The sequence below is a fragment of the Cetorhinus maximus genome, unplaced genomic scaffold (genome assembly GCF_964194155.1).
Source record: "Cetorhinus maximus unplaced genomic scaffold, sCetMax3.hap1.1 HAP1_SCAFFOLD_2378, whole genome shotgun sequence".
Lineage (NCBI taxonomy): Eukaryota > Metazoa > Chordata > Chondrichthyes > Lamniformes > Cetorhinidae > Cetorhinus > Cetorhinus maximus.
The window spans coordinates 1-20,590 of record NW_027598317.1 but is presented as its reverse complement, the minus strand read 5'-3'; the positions used below and the strand labels follow the sequence as shown (position 1 = coordinate 20,590).

The 20,590-nt window shown below is 59.3% G+C and overlaps 21 non-coding genes across 21 annotated transcripts; all 21 read right to left on the bottom strand.

The window, feature by feature from the left end:
* Positions 1-724: 724 nt before the first annotated feature.
* On the bottom strand, positions 725-843 carry LOC144677306 (5S ribosomal RNA). The gene has a single exon (XR_013575635.1). It is a non-coding gene; the product is annotated as a 5S ribosomal RNA (ribosomal RNA).
* An 858-nt stretch (positions 844-1,701) lies between these two features.
* On the bottom strand, positions 1,702-1,820 carry LOC144677269 (5S ribosomal RNA). Its single transcript, XR_013575599.1, has one exon. It is a non-coding gene; the product is annotated as a 5S ribosomal RNA (ribosomal RNA).
* An 862-nt stretch (positions 1,821-2,682) lies between these two features.
* Positions 2,683-2,801, bottom strand: LOC144677268 (5S ribosomal RNA). The gene has a single exon (XR_013575598.1). It is a non-coding gene; the product is annotated as a 5S ribosomal RNA (ribosomal RNA).
* Positions 2,802-3,653: 852 nt separating this feature from the next.
* Positions 3,654-3,772, bottom strand: LOC144677304 (5S ribosomal RNA). Its single transcript, XR_013575633.1, has one exon. It is a non-coding gene; the product is annotated as a 5S ribosomal RNA (ribosomal RNA).
* Positions 3,773-4,630: 858 nt separating this feature from the next.
* Positions 4,631-4,749, bottom strand: LOC144677267 (5S ribosomal RNA). The gene has a single exon (XR_013575597.1). It is a non-coding gene; the product is annotated as a 5S ribosomal RNA (ribosomal RNA).
* Positions 4,750-5,607: 858 nt separating this feature from the next.
* Positions 5,608-5,726, bottom strand: LOC144677266 (5S ribosomal RNA). The gene has a single exon (XR_013575596.1). It is a non-coding gene; the product is annotated as a 5S ribosomal RNA (ribosomal RNA).
* Positions 5,727-6,587: 861 nt separating this feature from the next.
* Positions 6,588-6,706, bottom strand: LOC144677265 (5S ribosomal RNA). The gene has a single exon (XR_013575595.1). It is a non-coding gene; the product is annotated as a 5S ribosomal RNA (ribosomal RNA).
* An 859-nt stretch (positions 6,707-7,565) lies between these two features.
* On the bottom strand, positions 7,566-7,684 carry LOC144677264 (5S ribosomal RNA). The gene has a single exon (XR_013575594.1). It is a non-coding gene; the product is annotated as a 5S ribosomal RNA (ribosomal RNA).
* An 860-nt stretch (positions 7,685-8,544) lies between these two features.
* Positions 8,545-8,663, bottom strand: LOC144677262 (5S ribosomal RNA). The gene has a single exon (XR_013575593.1). It is a non-coding gene; the product is annotated as a 5S ribosomal RNA (ribosomal RNA).
* An 858-nt stretch (positions 8,664-9,521) lies between these two features.
* LOC144677261 (5S ribosomal RNA) lies at positions 9,522-9,640 on the bottom strand. The gene has a single exon (XR_013575592.1). It is a non-coding gene; the product is annotated as a 5S ribosomal RNA (ribosomal RNA).
* Positions 9,641-10,503: 863 nt separating this feature from the next.
* LOC144677260 (5S ribosomal RNA) lies at positions 10,504-10,622 on the bottom strand. The gene has a single exon (XR_013575591.1). It is a non-coding gene; the product is annotated as a 5S ribosomal RNA (ribosomal RNA).
* Positions 10,623-11,483: 861 nt separating this feature from the next.
* On the bottom strand, positions 11,484-11,602 carry LOC144677303 (5S ribosomal RNA). The gene has a single exon (XR_013575632.1). It is a non-coding gene; the product is annotated as a 5S ribosomal RNA (ribosomal RNA).
* An 861-nt stretch (positions 11,603-12,463) lies between these two features.
* On the bottom strand, positions 12,464-12,582 carry LOC144677305 (5S ribosomal RNA). Its single transcript, XR_013575634.1, has one exon. It is a non-coding gene; the product is annotated as a 5S ribosomal RNA (ribosomal RNA).
* An 861-nt stretch (positions 12,583-13,443) lies between these two features.
* On the bottom strand, positions 13,444-13,562 carry LOC144677302 (5S ribosomal RNA). Its single transcript, XR_013575631.1, has one exon. It is a non-coding gene; the product is annotated as a 5S ribosomal RNA (ribosomal RNA).
* An 858-nt stretch (positions 13,563-14,420) lies between these two features.
* Positions 14,421-14,539, bottom strand: LOC144677301 (5S ribosomal RNA). Its single transcript, XR_013575630.1, has one exon. It is a non-coding gene; the product is annotated as a 5S ribosomal RNA (ribosomal RNA).
* An 858-nt stretch (positions 14,540-15,397) lies between these two features.
* On the bottom strand, positions 15,398-15,516 carry LOC144677294 (5S ribosomal RNA). The gene has a single exon (XR_013575623.1). It is a non-coding gene; the product is annotated as a 5S ribosomal RNA (ribosomal RNA).
* An 861-nt stretch (positions 15,517-16,377) lies between these two features.
* Positions 16,378-16,496, bottom strand: LOC144677283 (5S ribosomal RNA). The gene has a single exon (XR_013575612.1). It is a non-coding gene; the product is annotated as a 5S ribosomal RNA (ribosomal RNA).
* Positions 16,497-17,357: 861 nt separating this feature from the next.
* On the bottom strand, positions 17,358-17,476 carry LOC144677300 (5S ribosomal RNA). The gene has a single exon (XR_013575629.1). It is a non-coding gene; the product is annotated as a 5S ribosomal RNA (ribosomal RNA).
* An 849-nt stretch (positions 17,477-18,325) lies between these two features.
* On the bottom strand, positions 18,326-18,444 carry LOC144677299 (5S ribosomal RNA). Its single transcript, XR_013575628.1, has one exon. It is a non-coding gene; the product is annotated as a 5S ribosomal RNA (ribosomal RNA).
* An 861-nt stretch (positions 18,445-19,305) lies between these two features.
* Positions 19,306-19,424, bottom strand: LOC144677271 (5S ribosomal RNA). Its single transcript, XR_013575601.1, has one exon. It is a non-coding gene; the product is annotated as a 5S ribosomal RNA (ribosomal RNA).
* An 861-nt stretch (positions 19,425-20,285) lies between these two features.
* LOC144677259 (5S ribosomal RNA) lies at positions 20,286-20,404 on the bottom strand. The gene has a single exon (XR_013575590.1). It is a non-coding gene; the product is annotated as a 5S ribosomal RNA (ribosomal RNA).
* Positions 20,405-20,590: the final 186 nt, after the last annotated feature.

The window sequence follows — 20,590 nt, the reverse complement described above, 5'->3', positions numbered from 1 at the left end:
CCCCCACCTGGCTCCCTTCCTTCTCAGCCTCCCCCCACAGGCAAACTGCAAGCCCTACTTACGCCTCACCAGCCTCCAGCCTGCACCCTTGCTCCCGTTCAACATTCGTCCTCTCCGCACTGGGGGAAGCGTCAGGCACGCGCTACCATCCGCCTCTTGTGCCTTTGTCCCCGTACCCCTGCACCTTCTTTCTATCCAAATAATCATCCGACGCCCTCTCGAATGCCTCGATTCTACCTGCCTCCGCCACGCTTGCAGGCAGTCACGGCCTTCCGCACCTCAACCGCCCGTTGCGTCCACAAGCTTTTTCTCACCTCGCATTTGCTTCTTTGGCAACTCACTTTCAATCTGTGGGGCCCTCTCGCTCTTGATCCTTTTACCAGCGGGCACAGAGCTTCTTCCCTCTCTACTCTGCCCTGCCTTCAACTTAGGGAAAGCTCGCCCCGAGGCACAAGGGCGGCCCGACGTGCATGCGTCCGCGCCGATCACAGGCCGCCGAGCCCAGCTTCCCGAGCAGGCTCCACTCGAATGGCCCAGCAACGCCGGGGTAGCTGAATGTGCTGGCCGACCGGCCTGGCTACCTTCTCCCTGCCCGCAAACGAGCCGGGGCACGCGGACCACGCGGACAGCAGCAGCAGCAGCAGCAGCAAAAAGATTGCGCCTCCGTTGTGTGGCAGAGTGAATGTGGAGAGTGGTGACGTGAGCAGCCTCTGCTGGCAGCAAAAGCCTACTGCACCTGGTATTCCCAGGCGGTCTCCCATCCAAGTACTCACCAGGCCTGAGTCTGCTTAGCTTCCGAGATCAGACGAGATCGGGCGTTTTCAGACTAGTATGGCCGTAGGCACTTGCCGCCTGCCTTTCTGGCTAATTCAAGCCTCTCAGTCCAGCCCCTTCTTCTTTACCGCGGGTTTTCTTTTTTTTTCTCTCTCTCTCTCTCTCTTCTTCTTTCCCTCCTACTCCCTTTCATCCCTCCCCCACCTGGCTCCCTTCCTTCTCAGCCTCCCCCCACAGGCAAACTGCAAGCCCTACTTACGCCTCACCAGCCTCCAGCCTGCACCCTTGCTCCCGTTCAACATTCGTCCTCTCCGCACTGGGGGAAGCGTCAGGCACGCGCTACCATCCGCCTCTTGTGCCTTTGTCCCCGTACCCCTGCACCTTCTTTCTATCCAAATAATCATCCGACGCCCTCTCGAATGCCTCGATTCTACCTGCCTCCGCCACGCTTGCAGGCAGTCACGGCCTTCCGCACCTCAACCGCCCGTTGCGTCCACAAGCTTTTTCTCACCTCGCATTTGCTTCTTTGGCAACTCACTTTCAATCTGTGGGGCCCTCTCGCTCTTGATCCTTTTACCAGCGGGCACAGAGCTTCTTCCCTCTCTACTCTGCCCTGCCTTCAACTTAGGGAAAGCTCGCCCCGAGGCACAAGGGCGGCCCGACGTGCATGCGTCCGCGCCGATCACAGGCCGCCGAGCCCAGCTTCCCGAGCAGGCTCCACTCGAATGGCCCAGCAACGCCGGGGTAGCTGAATGTGCTGGCCGACCGGCCTGGCTACCTTCTCCCTGCCCGCAAACGAGCCGGGGCACGCGGACCACGCGGACAGCAGCAGCAGCAGCAGCAGCAGCAGCAAAAAGATTGCGCCTCCGTTGTGTGGCAGAGTGAATGTGGAGAGTGGTGACGTGAGCAGCCTCTGCTGGCAGCAAAAGCCTACTGCACCTGGTATTCCCAGGCGGTCTCCCATCCAAGTACTAACCAGGCCTGAGTCTGCTTAGCTTCCGAGATCAGACGAGATCGGGCGTTTTCAGACTAGTATGGCCGTAGGCACTTGCCGCCTGCCTTTCTGGCTAATTCAAGCCTCTCAGTCCAGCCCCTTCTTCTTTACCGCGGGTTTTCTTTTTTTTTCTCTCTCTCTCTCTCTCTTCTTCTTTCCCTCCTACTCCCTTTCATCCCTCCCCCACCTGGCTCCCTTCCTTCTCAGCCTCCCCCCACAGGCAAACTGCAAGCCCTACTTACGCCTCACCAGCCTCCAGCCTGCACCCTTGCTCCCGTTCAACATTCGTCCTCTCCGCACTGGGGGAAGCGTCAGGCACGCGCTACCATCCGCCTCTTGTGCCTTTGTCCCCGTACCCCTGCACCTTCTTTCTTTCTATCCAAATAATCATCCGACGCCCTCTCGAATGCCTCGATTCTACCTGCCTCCGCCACGCTTGCAGGCAGTCACGGCCTTCCGCACCTCAACCGCCCGTTGCGTCCACAAGCTTTTTCTCACCTCGCATTTGCTTCTTTGGCAACTCACTTTCAATCTGTGGGGCCCTCTCGCTCTTGATCCTTTTACCAGCGGGCACAGAGCTTCTTCCCTCTCTACTCTGCCCTGCCTTCAACTTAGGGAAAGCTCGCCCCGAGGCACAAGGGCGGCCCGACGTGCATGCGTCCGCGCCGATCACAGGCCGCCGAGCCCAGCTTCCCGAGCAGGCTCCACTCGAATGGCCCAGCAACGCCGGGGTAGCTGAATGTGCTGGCCGACCGGCCTGGCTACCTTCTCCCTGCCCGCAAACGAGCCGGGGCACGCGGACCACGCGGACAGCAGCAGCAGCAGCAGCAGCAGCAGCAAAAAGATTGCGCCTCCGTTGTGTGGCAGAGTGAATGTGGAGAGTGGTGACGTGAGCAGCCTCTGCTGGCAGCAAAAGCCTACTGCACCTGGTATTCCCAGGCGGTCTCCCATCCAAGTACTAACCAGGCCTGAGTCTGCTTAGCTTCCGAGATCAGACGAGATCGGGCGTTTTCAGACTAGTATGGCCGTAGGCACTTGCCGCCTGCCTTTCTGGCTAATTCAAGCCTCTCAGTCCAGCCCCTTCTTCTTTACCGCGGGTTTTCTTTTTTTTTCTCTCTCTCTCTCTCTCTTCTTCTTTCCCTCCTACTCCCTTTCATCCCTCCCCCACCTGGCTCCCTTCCTTCTCAGCCTCCCCCCACAGGCAAACTGCAAGCCCTACTTACGCCTCACCAGCCTCCAGCCTGCACCCTTGCTCCCGTTCAACATTCGTCCTCTCCGCACTGGGGGAAGCGTCAGGCACGCGCTACCATCCGCCTCTTGTGCCTTTGTCCCCGTACCCCTGCACCTTCTTTCTATCCAAATAATCATCCGACGCCCTCTCGAATGCCTCGATTCTACCTGCCTCCGCCACGCTTGCAGGCAGTCACGGCCTTCCGCACCTCAACCGCCCGTTGCGTCCACAAGCTTTTTCTCACCTCGCATTTGCTTCTTTGGCAACTCACTTTCAATCTGTGGGGCCCTCTCGCTCTTGATCCTTTTACCAGCGGGCACAGAGCTTCTTCCCTCTCTACTCTGCCCTGCCTTCAACTTAGGGAAAGCTCGCCCCGAGGCACAAGGGCGGCCCGACGTGCATGCGTCCGCGCCGATCACAGGCCGCCGAGCCCAGCTTCCCGAGCAGGCTCCACTCGAATGGCCCAGCAACGCCGGGGTAGCTGAATGTGCTGGCCGACCGGCCTGGCTACCTTCTCCCTGCCCGCAAACGAGCCGGGGCATGCGGACCACGCGGACAGCAGCAGCAGCAGCAGCAGCAAAAAGATTGCGCCTCCGTTGTGTGGCAGAGTGAATGTGGAGAGTGGTGACGTGAGCAGCCTCTGCTGGCAGCAAAAGCCTACTGCACCTGGTATTCCCAGGCGGTCTCCCATCCAAGTACTCACCAGGCCTGAGTCTGCTTAGCTTCCGAGATCAGACGAGATCGGGCGTTTTCAGACTAGTATGGCCGTAGGCACTTGCCGCCTGCCTTTCTGGCTAATTCAAGCCTCTCAGTCCAGCCCCTTCTTCTTTACCGCGGGTTTTCTTTTTTTTTCTCTCTCTCTCTCTCTCTTCTTCTTTCCCTCCTACTCCCTTTCATCCCTCCCCCACCTGGCTCCCTTCCTTCTCAGCCTCCCCCCACAGGCAAACTGCAAGCCCTACTTACGCCTCACCAGCCTCCAGCCTGCACCCTTGCTCCCGTTCAACATTCGTCCTCTCCGCACTGGGGGAAGCGTCAGGCACGCGCTACCATCCGCCTCTTGTGCCTTTGTCCCCGTACCCCTGCACCTTCTTTCTATCCAAATAATCATCCGACGCCCTCTCGAATGCCTCGATTCTACCTGCCTCCGCCACGCTTGCAGGCAGTCACGGCCTTCCGCACCTCAACCGCCCGTTGCGTCCACAAGCTTTTTCTCACCTCGCATTTGCTTCTTTGGCAACTCACTTTCAATCTGTGGGGCCCTCTCGCTCTTGATCCTTTTACCAGCGGGCACAGAGCTTCTTCCCTCTCTACTCTGCCCTGCCTTCAACTTAGGGAAAGCTCGCCCCGAGGCACAAGGGCGGCCCGACGTGCATGCGTCCGCGCCGATCACAGGCCGCCGAGCCCAGCTTCCCGAGCAGGCTCCACTCGAATGGCCCAGCAACGCCGGGGTAGCTGAATGTGCTGGCCGACCGGCCTGGCTACCTTCTCCCTGCCCGCAAACGAGCCGGGGCATGCGGACCACGCGGACAGCAGCAGCAGCAGCAGCAGCAGCAGCAAAAAGATTGCGCCTCCGTTGTGTGGCAGAGTGAATGTGGAGAGTGGTGACGTGAGCAGCCTCTGCTGGCAGCAAAAGCCTACTGCACCTGGTATTCCCAGGCGGTCTCCCATCCAAGTACTAACCAGGCCTGAGTCTGCTTAGCTTCCGAGATCAGACGAGATCGGGCGTTTTCAGACTAGTATGGCCGTAGGCACTTGCCGCCTGCCTTTCTGGCTAATTCAAGCCTCTCAGTCCAGCCCCTTCTTCTTTACCGCGGGTTTTCTTTTTTTTTCTCTCTCTCTCTCTCTCTTCTTCTTTCCCTCCTACTCCCTTTCATCCCTCCCCCACCTGGCTCCCTTCCTTCTCAGCCTCCCCCCACAGGCAAACTGCAAGCCCTACTTACGCCTCACCAGCCTCCAGCCTGCACCCTTGCTCCCGTTCAACATTCGTCCTCTCCGCACTGGGGGAAGCGTCAGGCACGCGCTACCATCCGCCTCTTGTGCCTTTGTCCCCGTACCCCTGCACCTTCTTTCTATCCAAATAATCATCCGACGCCCTCTCGAATGCCTCGATTCTACCTGCCTCCGCCACGCTTGCAGGCAGTCACGGCCTTCCGCACCTCAACCGCCCGTTGCGTCCACAAGCTTTTTCTCACCTCGCATTTGCTTCTTTGGCAACTCACTTTCAATCTGTGGGGCCCTCTCGCTCTTGATCCTTTTACCAGCGGGCACAGAGCTTCTTCCCTCTCTACTCTGCCCTGCCTTCAACTTAGGGAAAGCTCGCCCCGAGGCACAAGGGCGGCCCGACGTGCATGCGTCCGCGCCGATCACAGGCCGCCGAGCCCAGCTTCCCGAGCAGGCTCCACTCGAATGGCCCAGCAACGCCGGGGTAGCTGAATGTGCTGGCCGACCGGCCTGGCTACCTTCTCCCTGCCCGCAAACGAGCCGGGGCACGCGGACCACGCGGACAGCAGCAGCAGCAGCAGCAGCAGCAGCAAAAAGATTGCGCCTCCGTTGTGTGGCAGAGTGAATGTGGAGAGTGGTGACGTGAGCAGCCTCTGCTGGCAGCAAAAGCCTACTGCACCTGGTATTCCCAGGCGGTCTCCCATCCAAGTACTAACCAGGCCTGAGTCTGCTTAGCTTCCGAGATCAGACGAGATCGGGCGTTTTCAGACTAGTATGGCCGTAGGCACTTGCCGCCTGCCTTTCTGGCTAATTCAAGCCTCTCAGTCCAGCCCCTTCTTCTTTACCGCGGGTTTTCTTTTTTTTTCTCTCTCTCTCTCTCTCTTCTTCTTTCCCTCCTACTCCCTTTCATCCCTCCCCCACCTGGCTCCCTTCCTTCTCAGCCTCCCCCCACAGGCAAACTGCAAGCCCTACTTACGCCTCACCAGCCTCCAGCCTGCACCCTTGCTCCCGTTCAACATTCGTCCTCTCCGCACTGGGGGAAGCGTCAGGCACGCGCTACCATCCGCCTCTTGTGCCTTTGTCCCCGTACCCCTGCACCTTCTTTCTATCCAAATAATCATCCGACGCCCTCTCGAATGCCTCGATTCTACCTGCCTCCGCCACGCTTGCAGGCAGTCACGGCCTTCCGCACCTCAACCGCCCGTTGCGTCCACAAGCTTTTTCTCACCTCGCATTTGCTTCTTTGGCAACTCACTTTCAATCTGTGGGGCCCTCTCGCTCTTGATCCTTTTACCAGCGGGCACAGAGCTTCTTCCCTCTCTACTCTGCCCTGCCTTCAACTTAGGGAAAGCTCGCCCCGAGGCACAAGGGCGGCCCGACGTGCATGCGTCCGCGCCGATCACAGGCCGCCGAGCCCAGCTTCCCGAGCAGGCTCCACTCGAATGGCCCAGCAACGCCGGGGTAGCTGAATGTGCTGGCCGACCGGCCTGGCTACCTTCTCCCTGCCCGCAAACGAGCCGGGGCACGCGGACCACGCGGACAGCAGCAGCAGCAGCAGCAGCAGCAGCAGCAAAAAGATTGCGCCTCCGTTGTGTGGCAGAGTGAATGTGGAGAGTGGTGACGTGAGCAGCCTCTGCTGGCAGCAAAAGCCTACTGCACCTGGTATTCCCAGGCGGTCTCCCATCCAAGTACTAACCAGGCCTGAGTCTGCTTAGCTTCCGAGATCAGACGAGATCGGGCGTTTTCAGACTAGTATGGCCGTAGGCACTTGCTGCCTGCCTTTCTGGCTAATTCAAGCCTCTCAGTCCAGCCCCTTCTTCTTTACCGCGGGTTTTCTTTTTTTCTCTCTCTCTCTCTCTCTTCTTCTTTCCCTCCTACTCCCTTTCATCCCTCCCCCACCTGGCTCCCTTCCTTCTCAGCCTCCCCCCACAGGCAAACTGCAAGCCCTACTTACGCCTCACCAGCCTCCAGCCTGCACCCTTGCTCCCGTTCAACATTCGTCCTCTCCGCACTGGGGGAAGCGTCAGGCACGCGCTACCATCCGCCTCTTGTGCCTTTGTCCCCGTACCCCTGCACCTTCTTTCTATCCAAATAATCATCCGACGCCCTCTCGAATGCCTCGATTCTACCTGCCTCCGCCACGCTTGCAGGCAGTCACGGCCTTCCGCACCTCAACCGCCCGTTGCGTCCACAAGCTTTTTCTCACCTCGCATTTGCTTCTTTGGCAACTCACTTTCAATCTGTGGGGCCCTCTCGCTCTTGATCCTTTTACCAGCGGGCACAGAGCTTCTTCCCTCTCTACTCTGCCCTGCCTTCAACTTAGGGAAAGCTCGCCCCGAGGCACAAGGGCGGCCCGACGTGCATGCGTCCGCGCCGATCACAGGCCGCCGAGCCCAGCTTCCCGAGCAGGCTCCACTCGAATGGCCCAGCAACGCCGGGGTAGCTGAATGTGCTGGCCGACCGGCCTGGCTACCTTCTCCCTGCCCGCAAACGAGCCGGGGCACGCGGACCACGCGGACAGCAGCAGCAGCAGCAGCAGCAGCAGCAGCAAAAAGATTGCGCCTCCGTTGTGTGGCAGAGTGAATGTGGAGAGTGGTGACGTGAGCAGCCTCTGCTGGCAGCAAAAGCCTACTGCACCTGGTATTCCCAGGCGGTCTCCCATCCAAGTACTAACCAGGCCTGAGTCTGCTTAGCTTCCGAGATCAGACGAGATCGGGCGTTTTCAGACTAGTATGGCCGTAGGCACTTGCCGCCTGCCTTTCTGGCTAATTCAAGCCTCTCAGTCCAGCCCCTTCTTCTTTACCGCGGGTTTTCTTTTTTTTTCTCTCTCTCTCTCTCTCTCTTCTTCTTTCCCTCCTACTCCCTTTCATCCCTCCCCCACCTGGCTCCCTTCCTTCTCAGCCTCCCCCCACAGGCAAACTGCAAGCCCTACTTACGCCTCACCAGCCTCCAGCCTGCACCCTTGCTCCCGTTCAACATTCGTCCTCTCCGCACTGGGGGAAGCGTCAGGCACGCGCTACCATCCGCCTCTTGTGCCTTTGTCCCCGTACCCCTGCACCTTCTTTCTATCCAAATAATCATCCGACGCCCTCTCGAATGCCTCGATTCTACCTGCCTCCGCCACGCTTGCAGGCAGTCACGGCCTTCCGCACCTCAACCGCCCGTTGCGTCCACAAGCTTTTTCTCACCTCGCATTTGCTTCTTTGGCAACTCACTTTCAATCTGTGGGGCCCTCTCGCTCTTGATCCTTTTACCAGCGGGCACAGAGCTTCTTCCCTCTCTACTCTGCCCTGCCTTCAACTTAGGGAAAGCTCGCCCTGAGGCACAAGGGCGGCCCGACTTGCATGCGTCCGCGCCGATCACAGGCCGCCGAGCCCAGCTTCCCGAGCAGGCTCCACTCGAATGGCCCAGCAACGCCGGGGTAGCTGAATGTGCTGGCCGACCGGCCTGGCTACCTTCTCCCTGCCCGCAAACGAGCCGGGGCACGCGGACCACGCGGACAGCAGCAGCAGCAGCAGCAGCAGCAGCAAAAAGATTGCGCCTCCGTTGTGTGGCAGAGTGAATGTGGAGAGTGGTGACGTGAGCAGCCTCTGCTGGCAGCAAAAGCCTACTGCACCTGGTATTCCCAGGCGGTCTCCCATCCAAGTACTAACCAGGCCTGAGTCTGCTTAGCTTCCGAGATCAGACGAGATCGGGCGTTTTCAGACTAGTATGGCCGTAGGCACTTGCCGCCTGCCTTTCTGGCTAATTCAAGCCTCTCAGTCCAGCCCCTTCTTCTTTACCGCGGGTTTTCTTTTTTTTTCTCTCTCTCTCTCTCTCTTCTTCTTTCCCTCCTACTCCCTTTCATCCCTCCCCCACCTGGCTCCCTTCCTTCTCAGCCTCCCCCCACAGGCAAACTGCAAGCCCTACTTACGCCTCACCAGCCTCCAGCCTGCACCCTTGCTCCCGTTCAACATTCGTCCTCTCCGCACTGGGGGAAGCGTCAGGCACGCGCTACCATCCGCCTCTTGTGCCTTTGTCCCCGTACCCCTGCACCTTCTTTCTATCCAAATAATCATCCGACGCCCTCTCGAATGCCTCGATTCTACCTGCCTCCGCCACGCTTGCAGGCAGTCACGGCCTTCCGCACCTCAACCGCCCGTTGCGTCCACAAGCTTTTTCTCACCTCGCATTTGCTTCTTTGGCAACTCACTTTCAATCTGTGGGGCCCTCTCGCTCTTGATCCTTTTACCAGCGGGCACAGAGCTTCTTCCCTCTCTACTCTGCCCTGCCTTCAACTTAGGGAAAGCTCGCCCCGAGGCACAAGGGCGGCCCGACGTGCATGCGTCCGCGCCGATCACAGGCCGCCGAGCCCAGCTTCCCGAGCAGGCTCCACTCGAATGGCCCAGCAACGCCGGGGTAGCTGAATGTGCTGGCCGACCGGCCTGGCTACCTTCTCCCTGCCCGCAAACGAGCCGGGGCACGCGGACCACGCGGACAGCAGCAGCAGCAGCAGCAGCAGCAGCAAAAAGATTGCGCCTCCGTTGTGTGGCAGAGTGAATGTGGAGAGTGGTGACGTGAGCAGCCTCTGCTGGCAGCAAAAGCCTACTGCACCTGGTATTCCCAGGCGGTCTCCCATCCAAGTACTAACCAGGCCTGAGTCTGCTTAGCTTCCGAGATCAGACGAGATCGGGCGTTTTCAGACTAGTATGGCCGTAGGCACTTGCCGCCTGCCTTTCTGGCTAATTCAAGCCTCTCAGTCCAGCCCCTTCTTCTTTACCGCGGGTTTTCTTTTTTTTTCTCTCTCTCTCTCTCTCTCTTCTTCTTTCCCTCCTACTCCCTTTCATCCCTCCCCCACCTGGCTCCCTTCCTTCTCAGCCTCCCCCCACAGGCAAACTGCAAGCCCTACTTACGCCTCACCAGCCTCCAGCCTGCACCCTTGCTCCCGTTCAACATTCGTCCTCTCCGCACTGGGGGAAGCGTCAGGCACGCGCTACCATCCGCCTCTTGTGCCTTTGTCCCCGTACCCCTGCACCTTCTTTCTATCCAAATAATCATCCGACGCCCTCTCGAATGCCTCGATTCTACCTGCCTCCGCCACGCTTGCAGGCAGTCACGGCCTTCCGCACCTCAACCGCCCGTTGCGTCCACAAGCTTTTTCTCACCTCGCATTTGCTTCTTTGGCAACTCACTTTCAATCTGTGGGGCCCTCTCGCTCTTGATCCTTTTACCAGCGGGCACAGAGCTTCTTCCCTCTCTACTCTGCCCTGCCTTCAACTTAGGGAAAGCTCGCCCCGAGGCACAAGGGCGGCCCGACGTGCATGCGTCCGCGCCGATCACAGGCCGCCGAGCCCAGCTTCCCGAGCAGGCTCCACTCGAATGGCCCAGCAACGCCGGGGTAGCTGAATGTGCTGGCCGACCGGCCTGGCTACCTTCTCCCTGCCCGCAAACGAGCCGGGGCACGCGGACCACGCGGACAGCAGCAGCAGCAGCAGCAGCAGCAGCAGCAAAAAGATTGCGCCTCCGTTGTGTGGCAGAGTGAATGTGGAGAGTGGTGACGTGAGCAGCCTCTGCTGGCAGCAAAAGCCTACTGCACCTGGTATTCCCAGGCGGTCTCCCATCCAAGTACTAACCAGGCCTGAGTCTGCTTAGCTTCCGAGATCAGACGAGATCGGGCGTTTTCAGACTAGTATGGCCGTAGGCACTTGCTGCCTGCCTTTCTGGCTAATTCAAGCCTCTCAGTCCAGCCCCTTCTTCTTTACCGCGGGTTTTCTTTTTTTTTCTCTCTCTCTCTCTCTCTTCTTCTTTCCCTCCTACTCCCTTTCATCCCTCCCCCACCTGGCTCCCTTCCTTCTCAGCCTCCCCCCACAGGCAAACTGCAAGCCCTACTTACGCCTCACCAGCCTCCAGCCTGCACCCTTGCTCCCGTTCAACATTCGTCCTCTCCGCACTGGGGGAAGCGTCAGGCACGCGCTACCATCCGCCTCTTGTGCCTTTGTCCCCGTACCCCTGCACCTTCTTTCTATCCAAATAATCATCCGACGCCCTCTCGAATGCCTCGATTCTACCTGCCTCCGCCACGCTTGCAGGCAGTCACGGCCTTCCGCACCTCAACCGCCCGTTGCGTCCACAAGCTTTTTCTCACCTCGCATTTGCTTCTTTGGCAACTCACTTTCAATCTGTGGGGCCCTCTCGCTCTTGATCCTTTTACCAGCGGGCACAGAGCTTCTTCCCTCTCTACTCTGCCCTGCCTTCAACTTAGGGAAAGCTCGCCCCGAGGCACAAGGGCGGCCCGACGTGCATGCGTCCGCGCCGATCACAGGCCGCCGAGCCCAGCTTCCCGAGCAGGCTCCACTCGAATGGCCCAGCAACGCCGGGGTAGCTGAATGTGCTGGCCGACCGGCCTGGCTACCTTCTCCCTGCCCGCAAACGAGCCGGGGCACGCGGACCACGCGGACAGCAGCAGCAGCAGCAGCAGCAGCAGCAGCAAAAAGATTGCGCCTCCGTTGTGTGGCAGAGTGAATGTGGAGAGTGGTGACGTGAGCAGCCTCTGCTGGCAGCAAAAGCCTACTGCACCTGGTATTCCCAGGCGGTCTCCCATCCAAGTACTCACCAGGCCTGAGTCTGCTTAGCTTCCGAGATCAGACGAGATCGGGCGTTTTCAGACTAGTATGGCCGTAGGCACTTGCCGCCTGCCTTTCTGGCTAATTCAAGCCTCTCAGTCCAGCCCCTTCTTCTTTACCGCGGGTTTTCTTTTTTTTTCTCTCTCTCTCTCTCTCTTCTTCTTTCCCTCCTACTCCCTTTCATCCCTCCCCCACCTGGCTCCCTTCCTTCTCAGCCTCCCCCCACAGGCAAACTGCAAGCCCTACTTACGCCTCACCAGCCTCCAGCCTGCACCCTTGCTCCCGTTCAACATTCGTCCTCTCCGCACTGGGGGAAGCGTCAGGCACGCGCTACCATCCGCCTCTTGTGCCTTTGTCCCCGTACCCCTGCACCTTCTTTCTATCCAAATAATCATCCGACGCCCTCTCGAATGCCTCGATTCTACCTGCCTCCGCCACGCTTGCAGGCAGTCACGGCCTTCCGCACCTCAACCGCCCGTTGCGTCCACAAGCTTTTTCTCACCTCGCATTTGCTTCTTTGGCAACTCACTTTCAATCTGTGGGGCCCTCTCGCTCTTGATCCTTTTACCAGCGGGCACAGAGCTTCTTCCCTCTCTACTCTGCCCTGCCTTCAACTTAGGGAAAGCTCGCCCCGAGGCACAAGGGCGGCCCGACGTGCATGCGTCCGCGCCGATCACAGGCCGCCGAGCCCAGCTTCCCGAGCAGGCTCCACTCGAATGGCCCAGCAACGCCGGGGTAGCTGAATGTGCTGGCCGACCGGCCTGGCTACCTTCTCCCTGCCCGCAAACGAGCCGGGGCACGCGGACCACGCGGACAGCAGCAGCAGCAGCAGCAGCAGCAGCAGCAAAAAGATTGCGCCTCCGTTGTGTGGCAGAGTGAATGTGGAGAGTGGTGACGTGAGCAGCCTCTGCTGGCAGCAAAAGCCTACTGCACCTGGTATTCCCAGGCGGTCTCCCATCCAAGTACTAACCAGGCCTGAGTCTGCTTAGCTTCCGAGATCAGACGAGATCGGGCGTTTTCAGACTAGTATGGCCGTAGGCACTTGCCGCCTGCCTTTCTGGCTAATTCAAGCCTCTCAGTCCAGCCCCTTCTTCTTTACCGTGGGTTTTCTTTTTTTTTCTCTCTCTCTCTCTCTCTTCTTCTTTCCCTCCTACTCCCTTTCATCCCTCCCCCACCTGGCTCCCTTCCTTCTCAGCCTCCCCCCACAGGCAAACTGCAAGCCCTACTTACGCCTCACCAGCCTCCAGCCTGCACCCTTGCTCCCGTTCAACATTCGTCCTCTCCGCACTGGGGGAAGCGTCAGGCACGCGCTACCATCCGCCTCTTGTGCCTTTGTCCCCGTACCCCTGCACCTTCTTTCTATCCAAATAATCATCCGACGCCCTCTCGAATGCCTCGATTCTACCTGCCTCCGCCACGCTTGCAGGCAGTCACGGCCTTCCGCACCTCAACCGCCCGTTGCGTCCACAAGCTTTTTCTCACCTCGCATTTGCTTCTTTGGCAACTCACTTTCAATCTGTGGGGCCCTCTCGCTCTTGATCCTTTTACCAGCGGGCACAGAGCTTCTTCCCTCTCTACTCTGCCCTGCCTTCAACTTAGGGAAAGCTCGCCCCGAGGCACAAGGGCGGCCAGACGTGCATGCGTCCGCGCCGATCACAGGCCGCCGAGCCCAGCTTCCCGAGCAGGCTCCACTCGAATGGCCCAGCAACGCCGGGGTAGCTGAATGTGCTGGCCGACCGGCCTGGCTACCTTCTCCCTGCCCGCAAACGAGCCGGGGCACGCGGACCACGCGGACAGCAGCAGCAGCAGCAGCAGCAGCAGCAGCAAAAAGATTGCGCCTCCGTTGTGTGGCAGAGTGAATGTGGAGAGTGGTGACGTGAGCAGCCTCTGCTGGCAGCAAAAGCCTACTGCACCTGGTATTCCCAGGCGGTCTCCCATCCAAGTACTCACCAGGCCTGAGTCTGCTTAGCTTCCGAGATCAGACGAGATCGGGCGTTTTCAGACTAGTATGGCCGTAGGCACTTGCCGCCTGCCTTTCTGGCTAATTCAAGCCTCTCAGTCCAGCCCCTTCTTCTTTACCGCGGGTTTTCTTTTTTTTTCTCTCTCTCTCTCTCTCTTCTTCTTTCCCTCCTACTCCCTTTCATCCCTCCCCCACCTGGCTCCCTTCCTTCTCAGCCTCCCCCCACAGGCAAACTGCAAGCCCTACTTACGCCTCACCAGCCTCCAGCCTGCACCCTTGCTCCCGTTCAACATTCGTCCTCTCCGCACTGGGGGAAGCGTCAGGCACGCGCTACCATCCGCCTCTTGTGCCTTTGTCCCCGTACCCCTGCACCTTCTTTCTATCCAAATAATCATCCGACGCCCTCTCGAATGCCTCGATTCTACCTGCCTCCGCCACGCTTGCAGGCAGTCACGGCCTTCCGCACCTCAACCGCCCGTTGCGTCCACAAGCTTTTTCTCACCTCGCATTTGCTTCTTTGGCAACTCACTTTCAATCTGTGGGGCCCTCTCGCTCTTGATCCTTTTACCAGCGGGCACAGAGCTTCTTCCCTCTCTACTCTGCCCTGCCTTCAACTTAGGGAAAGCTCGCCCCGAGGCACAAGGGCGGCCCGACGTGCATGCGTCCGCGCCGATCACAGGCCGCCGAGCCCAGCTTCCCGAGCAGGCTCCACTCGAATGGCCCAGCAACGCCGGGGTAGCTGAATGTGCTGGCCGACCGGCCTGGCTACCTTCTCCCTGCCCGCAAACGAGCCGGGGCACGCGGACCACGCGGACAGCAGCAGCAGCAGCAGCAGCAGCAGCAAAAAGATTGCGCCTCCGTTGTGTGGCAGAGTGAATGTGGAGAGTGGTGACGTGAGCAGCCTCTGCTGGCAGCAAAAGCCTACTGCACCTGGTATTCCCAGGCGGTCTCCCATCCAAGTACTCACCAGGCCTGAGTCTGCTTAGCTTCCGAGATCAGACGAGATCGGGCGTTTTCAGACTAGTATGGCCGTAGGCACTTGCCGCCTGCCTTTCTGGCTAATTCAAGCCTCTCAGTCCAGCCCCTTCTTCTTTACCGCGGGTTTTCTTTTTTTTTCTCTCTCTCTCTCTCTCTTCTTCTTTCCCTCCTACTCCCTTTCATCCCTCCCCCACCTGGCTCCCTTCCTTCTCAGCCTCCCCCCACAGGCAAACTGCAAGCCCTACTTACGCCTCACCAGCCTCCAGCCTGCACCCTTGCTCCCGTTCAACATTCGTCCTCTCCGCACTGGGGGAAGCGTCAGGCACGCGCTACCATCCGCCTCTTGTGCCTTTGTCCCCGTACCCCTGCACCTTCTTTCTATCCAAATAATCATCCGACGCCCTCTCGAATGCCTCGATTCTACCTGCCTCCGCCACGCTTGCAGGCAGTCACGGCCTTCCGCACCTCAACCGCCCGTTGCGTCCACAAGCTTTTTCTCACCTCGCATTTGCTTCTTTGGCAACTCACTTTCAATCTGTGGGGCCCTCTCGCTCTTGATCCTTTTACCAGCGGGCACAGAGCTTCTTCCCTCTCTACTCTGCCCTGCCTTCAACTTAGGGAAAGCTCGCCCCGAGGCACAAGGGCGGCCCGACGTGCATGCGTCCGCGCCGATCACAGGCCGCCGAGCCCAGCTTCCCGAGCAGGCTCCACTCGAATGGCCCAGCAACGCCGGGGTAGCTGAATGTGCTGGCCGACCGGCCTGGCTACCTTCTCCCTGCCCGCAAACGAGCCGGGGCATGCGGACCACGCGGACAGCAGCAGCAGCAGCAGCAGCAGCAGCAAAAAGATTGCGCCTCCGTTGTGTGGCAGAGTGAATGTGGAGAGTGGTGACGTGAGCAGCCTCTGCTGGCAGCAAAAGCCTACTGCACCTGGTATTCCCAGGCGGTCTCCCATCCAAGTACTAACCAGGCCTGAGTCTGCTTAGCTTCCGAGATCAGACGAGATCGGGCGTTTTCAGACTAGTATGGCCGTAGGCACTTGCCGCCTGCCTTTCTGGCTAATTCAAGCCTCTCAGTCCAGCCCCTTCTTCTTTACCGTGGGTTTTCTTTTTTTTTCTCTCTCTCTCTCTCTCTTCTTCTTTCCCTCCTACTCCCTTTCATCCCTCCCCCACCTGGCTCCCTTCCTTCTCAGCCTCCCCCCACAGGCAAACTGCAAGCCCTACTTACGCCTCACCAGCCTCCAGCCTGCACCCTTGCTCCCGTTCAACATTCGTCCTCTCCGCACTGGGGGAAGCGTCAGGCACGCGCTACCATCCGCCTCTTGTGCCTTTGTCCCCGTACCCCTGCACCTTCTTTCTATCCAAATAATCATCCGACGCCCTCTCGAATGCCTCGATTCTACCTGCCTCCGCCACGCTTGCAGGCAGTCACGGCCTTCCGCACCTCAACCGCCCGTTGCGTCCACAAGCTTTTTCTCACCTCGCATTTGCTTCTTTGGCAACTCACTTTCAATCTGTGGGGCCCTCTCGCTCTTGATCCTTTTACCAGCGGGCACAGAGCTTCTTCCCTCTCTACTCTGCCCTGCCTTCAACTTAGGGAAAGCTCGCCCCGAGGCACAAGGGCGGCCCGACGTGCATGCGTCCGCGCCGATCACAGGCCGCCGAGCCCAGCTTCCCGAGCAGGCTCCACTCGAATGGCCCAGCAACGCCGGGGTAGCTGAATGTGCTGGCCGACCGGCCTGGCTACCTTCTCCCTGCCCGCAAACGAGCCGGGGCACGCGGACCACGCGGACAGCAGCAGCAGCAGCAGCAGCAGCAGCAGCAAAAAGATTGCGCCTCCGTTGTGTGGCAGAGTGAATGTGGAGAGTGGTGACGTGAGCAGCCTCTGCTGGCAGCAAAAGCCTACTGCACCTGGTATTCCCAGGCGGTCTCCCATCCAAGTACTAACCAGGCCTGAGTCTGCTTAGCTTCCGAGATCAGACGAGATCGGGCGTTTTCAGACTAGTATGGCCGTAGGCACTTGCCGCCTGCCTTTCTGGCTAATTCAAGCCTCTCAGTCCAGCCCCTTCTTCTTTACCGTGGGTTTTCTTTTTTTTTCTCTCTCTCTCTCTCTCTTCTTCTTTCCCTCCTACTCCCTTTCATCCCTCCCCCACCTGGCTCCCTTCCTTCTCAGCCTCCCCCCACAGGCAAACTGCAAGCCCTACTTACGCCTCACCAGCCTCCAGCCTGCACCCTTGCTCCCGTTCAACATTCGTCCTCTCCGCACTGGGGGAAGCGTCAGGCACGCGCTACCATCCGCCTCTTGTGCCTTTGTCCCCGTACCCCTGCACCTTCTTTCTATCCAAATAATCATCCGACGCCCTCTCGAATGCCTCGATTCTACCTGCCTCCGCCACGCTTGCAGGCAGTCACGGCCTTCCGCACCTCAACCGCCCGTTGCGTCCACAAGCTTTTTCTCACCTCGCATTTGCTTCTTTGGCAACTCACTTTCAATCTGTGGGGCCCTCTCGCTCTTGATCCTTTTACCAGCGGGCACAGAGCTTCTTCCCTCTCTACTCTGCCCTGCCTTCAACTTAGGGAAAGCTCGCCCCGAGGCACAAGGGCGGCCCGACGTGCATGCGTCCGCGCCGATCACAGGCCGCCGAGCCCAGCTTCCCGAGCAGGCTCCACTCGAATGGCCCAGCAACGCCGGGGTAGCTGAATGTGCTGGCCGACCGGCCTGGCTACCTTCTCCCTGCCCGCAAACGAGCCGGGGCACGCGGACCACGCGGACAGCAGCAGCAGCAGCAGCAGCAGCAGCAGCAAAAAGATTGCGCCTCCGTTGTGTGGCAGAGTGAATGTGGAGAGTGGTGACGTGAGCAGCCTCTGCTGGCAGCAAAAGCCTACTGCACCTGGTATTCCCAGGCGGTCTCCCATCCAAGTACTCACCAGGCCTGAGTCTGCTTAGCTTCCGAGATCAGACGAGATCGGGCGTTTTCAGACTAGTATGGCCGTAGGCACTTGCCGCCTGCCTTTCTGGCTAATTCAAGCCTCTCAGTCCAGCCCCTTCTTCTTTACCGCGGGTTTTCTTTTTTTTTCTCTCTCTCTCTCTCTCTTCTTCTTTCCCTCCTACTCCCTTTCATCCCTCCCCCACCTGGCTCCCTTCCTTCTCAGCCTCCCCCCACAGGCAAACTGCAAGCCCTACTTACGCCTCACCAGCCTCCAGCCTGCACCCTTGCTCCCGTTCAACATTCGTCCTCTCCGCACTGGGGGAAGCGTCAGGCACGCGCTACCATCCGCCTCTTGTGCCTTTGTCCCCGTACCCCTGCACCTTCTTTCTATCCAAATAATCATCCGACGCCCTCTCGAATGCCTCGATTCTACCTGCCTCCGCCACGCTTGCAGGCAGTCACGGCCTTCCGCACCTCAACCGCCCGTTGCGTCCACAAGCTTTTTCTCACCTCGCATTTGCTTCTTTGGCAACTCACTTTCAATCTGTGGGGCCCTCTCGCTCTTGATCCTTTTACCAGCGGGCACAGAGCTTCTTCCCTCTCTACTCTGCCCTGCCTTCAACTTAGGGAAAGCTCGCCCCGAGGCACAAGGGCGGCCCGACGTGCATGCGTCCGCGCCGATCACAGGCCGCCGAGCCCAGCTTCCCGAGCAGGCTCCACTCGAATGGCCCAGCAACGCCGGGGTAGCTGAATGTGCTGGCCGACCGGCCTGGCTACCTTCTCCCTGCCCGCAAACGAGCCGGGGCACGCGGACCACGCGGACAGCAGCAGCAGCAGCAGCAAAAAGATTGCGCCTCCGTTGTGTGGCAGAGTGAATGTGGAGAGTGGTGACGTGAGCAGCCTCTGCTGGCAGCAAAAGCCTACTGCACCTGGTATTCCCAGGCGGTCTCCCATCCAAGTACTCACCAGGCCTGAGTCTGCTTAGCTTCCGAGATCAGACGAGATCGGGCGTTTTCAGACTAGTATGGCCGTAGGCACTTGCCGCCTGCCTTTCTGGCTAATTCAAGCCTCTCAGTCCAGCCCCTTCTTCTTTACCGCGGGTTTTCTTTTTTTTTCTCTCTCTCTCTCTCTCTTCTTCTTTCCCTCCTACTCCCTTTCATCCCTCCCCCACCTGGCTCCCTTCCTTCTCAGCCTCCCCCCACAGGCAAACTGCAAGCCCTACTTACGCCTCACCAGCCTCCAGCCTGCACCCTTGCTCCCGTTCAACATTCGTCCTCTCCGCACTGGGGGAAGCGTCAGGCACGCGCTACCATCCGCCTCTTGTGCCTTTGTCCCCGTACCCCTGCACCTTCTTTCTATCCAAATAATCATCCGACGCCCTCTCGAATGCCTCGATTCTACCTGCCTCCGCCACGCTTGCAGGCAGTCACGGCCTTCCGCACCTCAACCGCCCGTTGCGTCCACAAGCTTTTTCTCACCTCGCATTTGCTTCTTTGGCAACTCACTTTCAATCTGTGGGGCCCTCTCGCTCTTGATCCTTTTACCAGCGGGCACAGAGCTTCTTCCCTCTCTACTCTGCCCTGCCTTCAACTTAGGGAAAGCTCGCCCCGAGGCACAAGGGCGGCCCGACGTGCATGCGTCCGCGCCGATCACAGGCCGCCGAGCCCAGCTTCCCGAGCAGGCTCCACTCGAATGGCCCAGCAACGCCGGGGTAGCTGAATGTGCTGGCCGACCGGCCTGGCTACCTTCTCCCTGCCCGCAAACGAGCCGGGGCATGCGGACCACGCGGACAGCAGCAGCAGCAGCAGCAGCAGCAGCAGCAAAAAGATTGCGCCTCCGTTGTGTGGCAGAGTGAATGTGGAGAGTGGTGACGTGAGCAGCCTCTGCTGGCAGCAAAAGCCTACTGCACCTGGTATTCCCAGGCGGTCTCCCATCCAAGTACTAACCAGGCCTGAGTCTGCTTAGCTTCCGAGATCAGACGAGATCGGGCGTTTTCAGACTAGTATGGCCGTAGGCACTTGCCGCCTGCCTTTCTGGCTAATTCAAGCCTCTCAGTCCAGCCCCTTCTTCTTTACCGTGGGTTTTCTTTTTTTTTCTCTCTCTCTCTCTCTCTTCTTCTTTCCCTCCTACTCCCTTTCATCCCTCCCCCACCTGGCTCCCTTCCTTCTCAGCCTCCCCCCACAGGCAAACTGCAAGCCCTACTTACGCCTCACCAGCCTCCAGCCTGCACCCTTGCTCCCGTTCAACATTCGTCCTCTCCGCACTGGGGGAAGCGTCAGGCACGCGCTACCATCCGCCTCTTGTGCCTTTGTCCCCGTACCCCTGCACCTTCTTTCTATCCAAATAATCATCCGACGCCCTCTCGAATGCCTCGATTCTACCTGCCTCCGCCACGCTTGCAGGCAGTCACGGCCTTCCGCACCTCAACCGCCCGTTGCGTCCACAAGCTTTTTCTCACCTCGCATTTGCTTCTTTGGCAACTCACTTTCAATCTGTGGGGCCCTCTCGCTCTTGATCCTTTTACCAGCGGGCACAGAGCTTCTTCCCTCTCTACTCTGCCCTGCCTTCAACTTAGGGAAAGCTCGCCCCGAGGCACAAGGGCGGCCCGACGTGCATGCGTCCGCGCCGATCACAGGCCGCCGAGCCCAGCTTCCCGAGCAGGCTCCACTCGAATGGCCCAGCAACGCCGGGGTAGCTGAATGTGCTGGCCGACCGGCCTGGCTACCTTCTCCCTGCCCGCAAACGAGCCGGGGCACGCGGACCACGCGGACAGCAGCAGCAGCAGCAGCAGCAGCAGCAGCAAAAAGATTGCGCCTCCGTTGTGTGGCAGAGTGAATGTGGAGAGTGGTGACGTGAGCAGCCTCTGCTGGCAGCAAAAGCCTACTGCACCTGGTATTCCCAGGCGGTCTCCCATCCAAGTACTAACCAGGCCTGAGTCTGCTTAGCTTCCGAGATCAGACGAGATCGGGCGTTTTCAGACTAGTATGGCCGTAGGCACTTGCCGCCTGCCTTTCTGGCTAATTCAAGCCTCTCAGTCCAGCCCCTTCTTCTTTACCGCGGGTTTTCTTTTTTTTTCTCTCTCTCTCTCTCTCTTCTTCTTTCCCTCCTACTCCCTTTCATCCCTCCCCCACCTGGCTCCCTTCCTTCTCAGCCTCCCCCCACAGGCAAACTGCAAGCCCTAC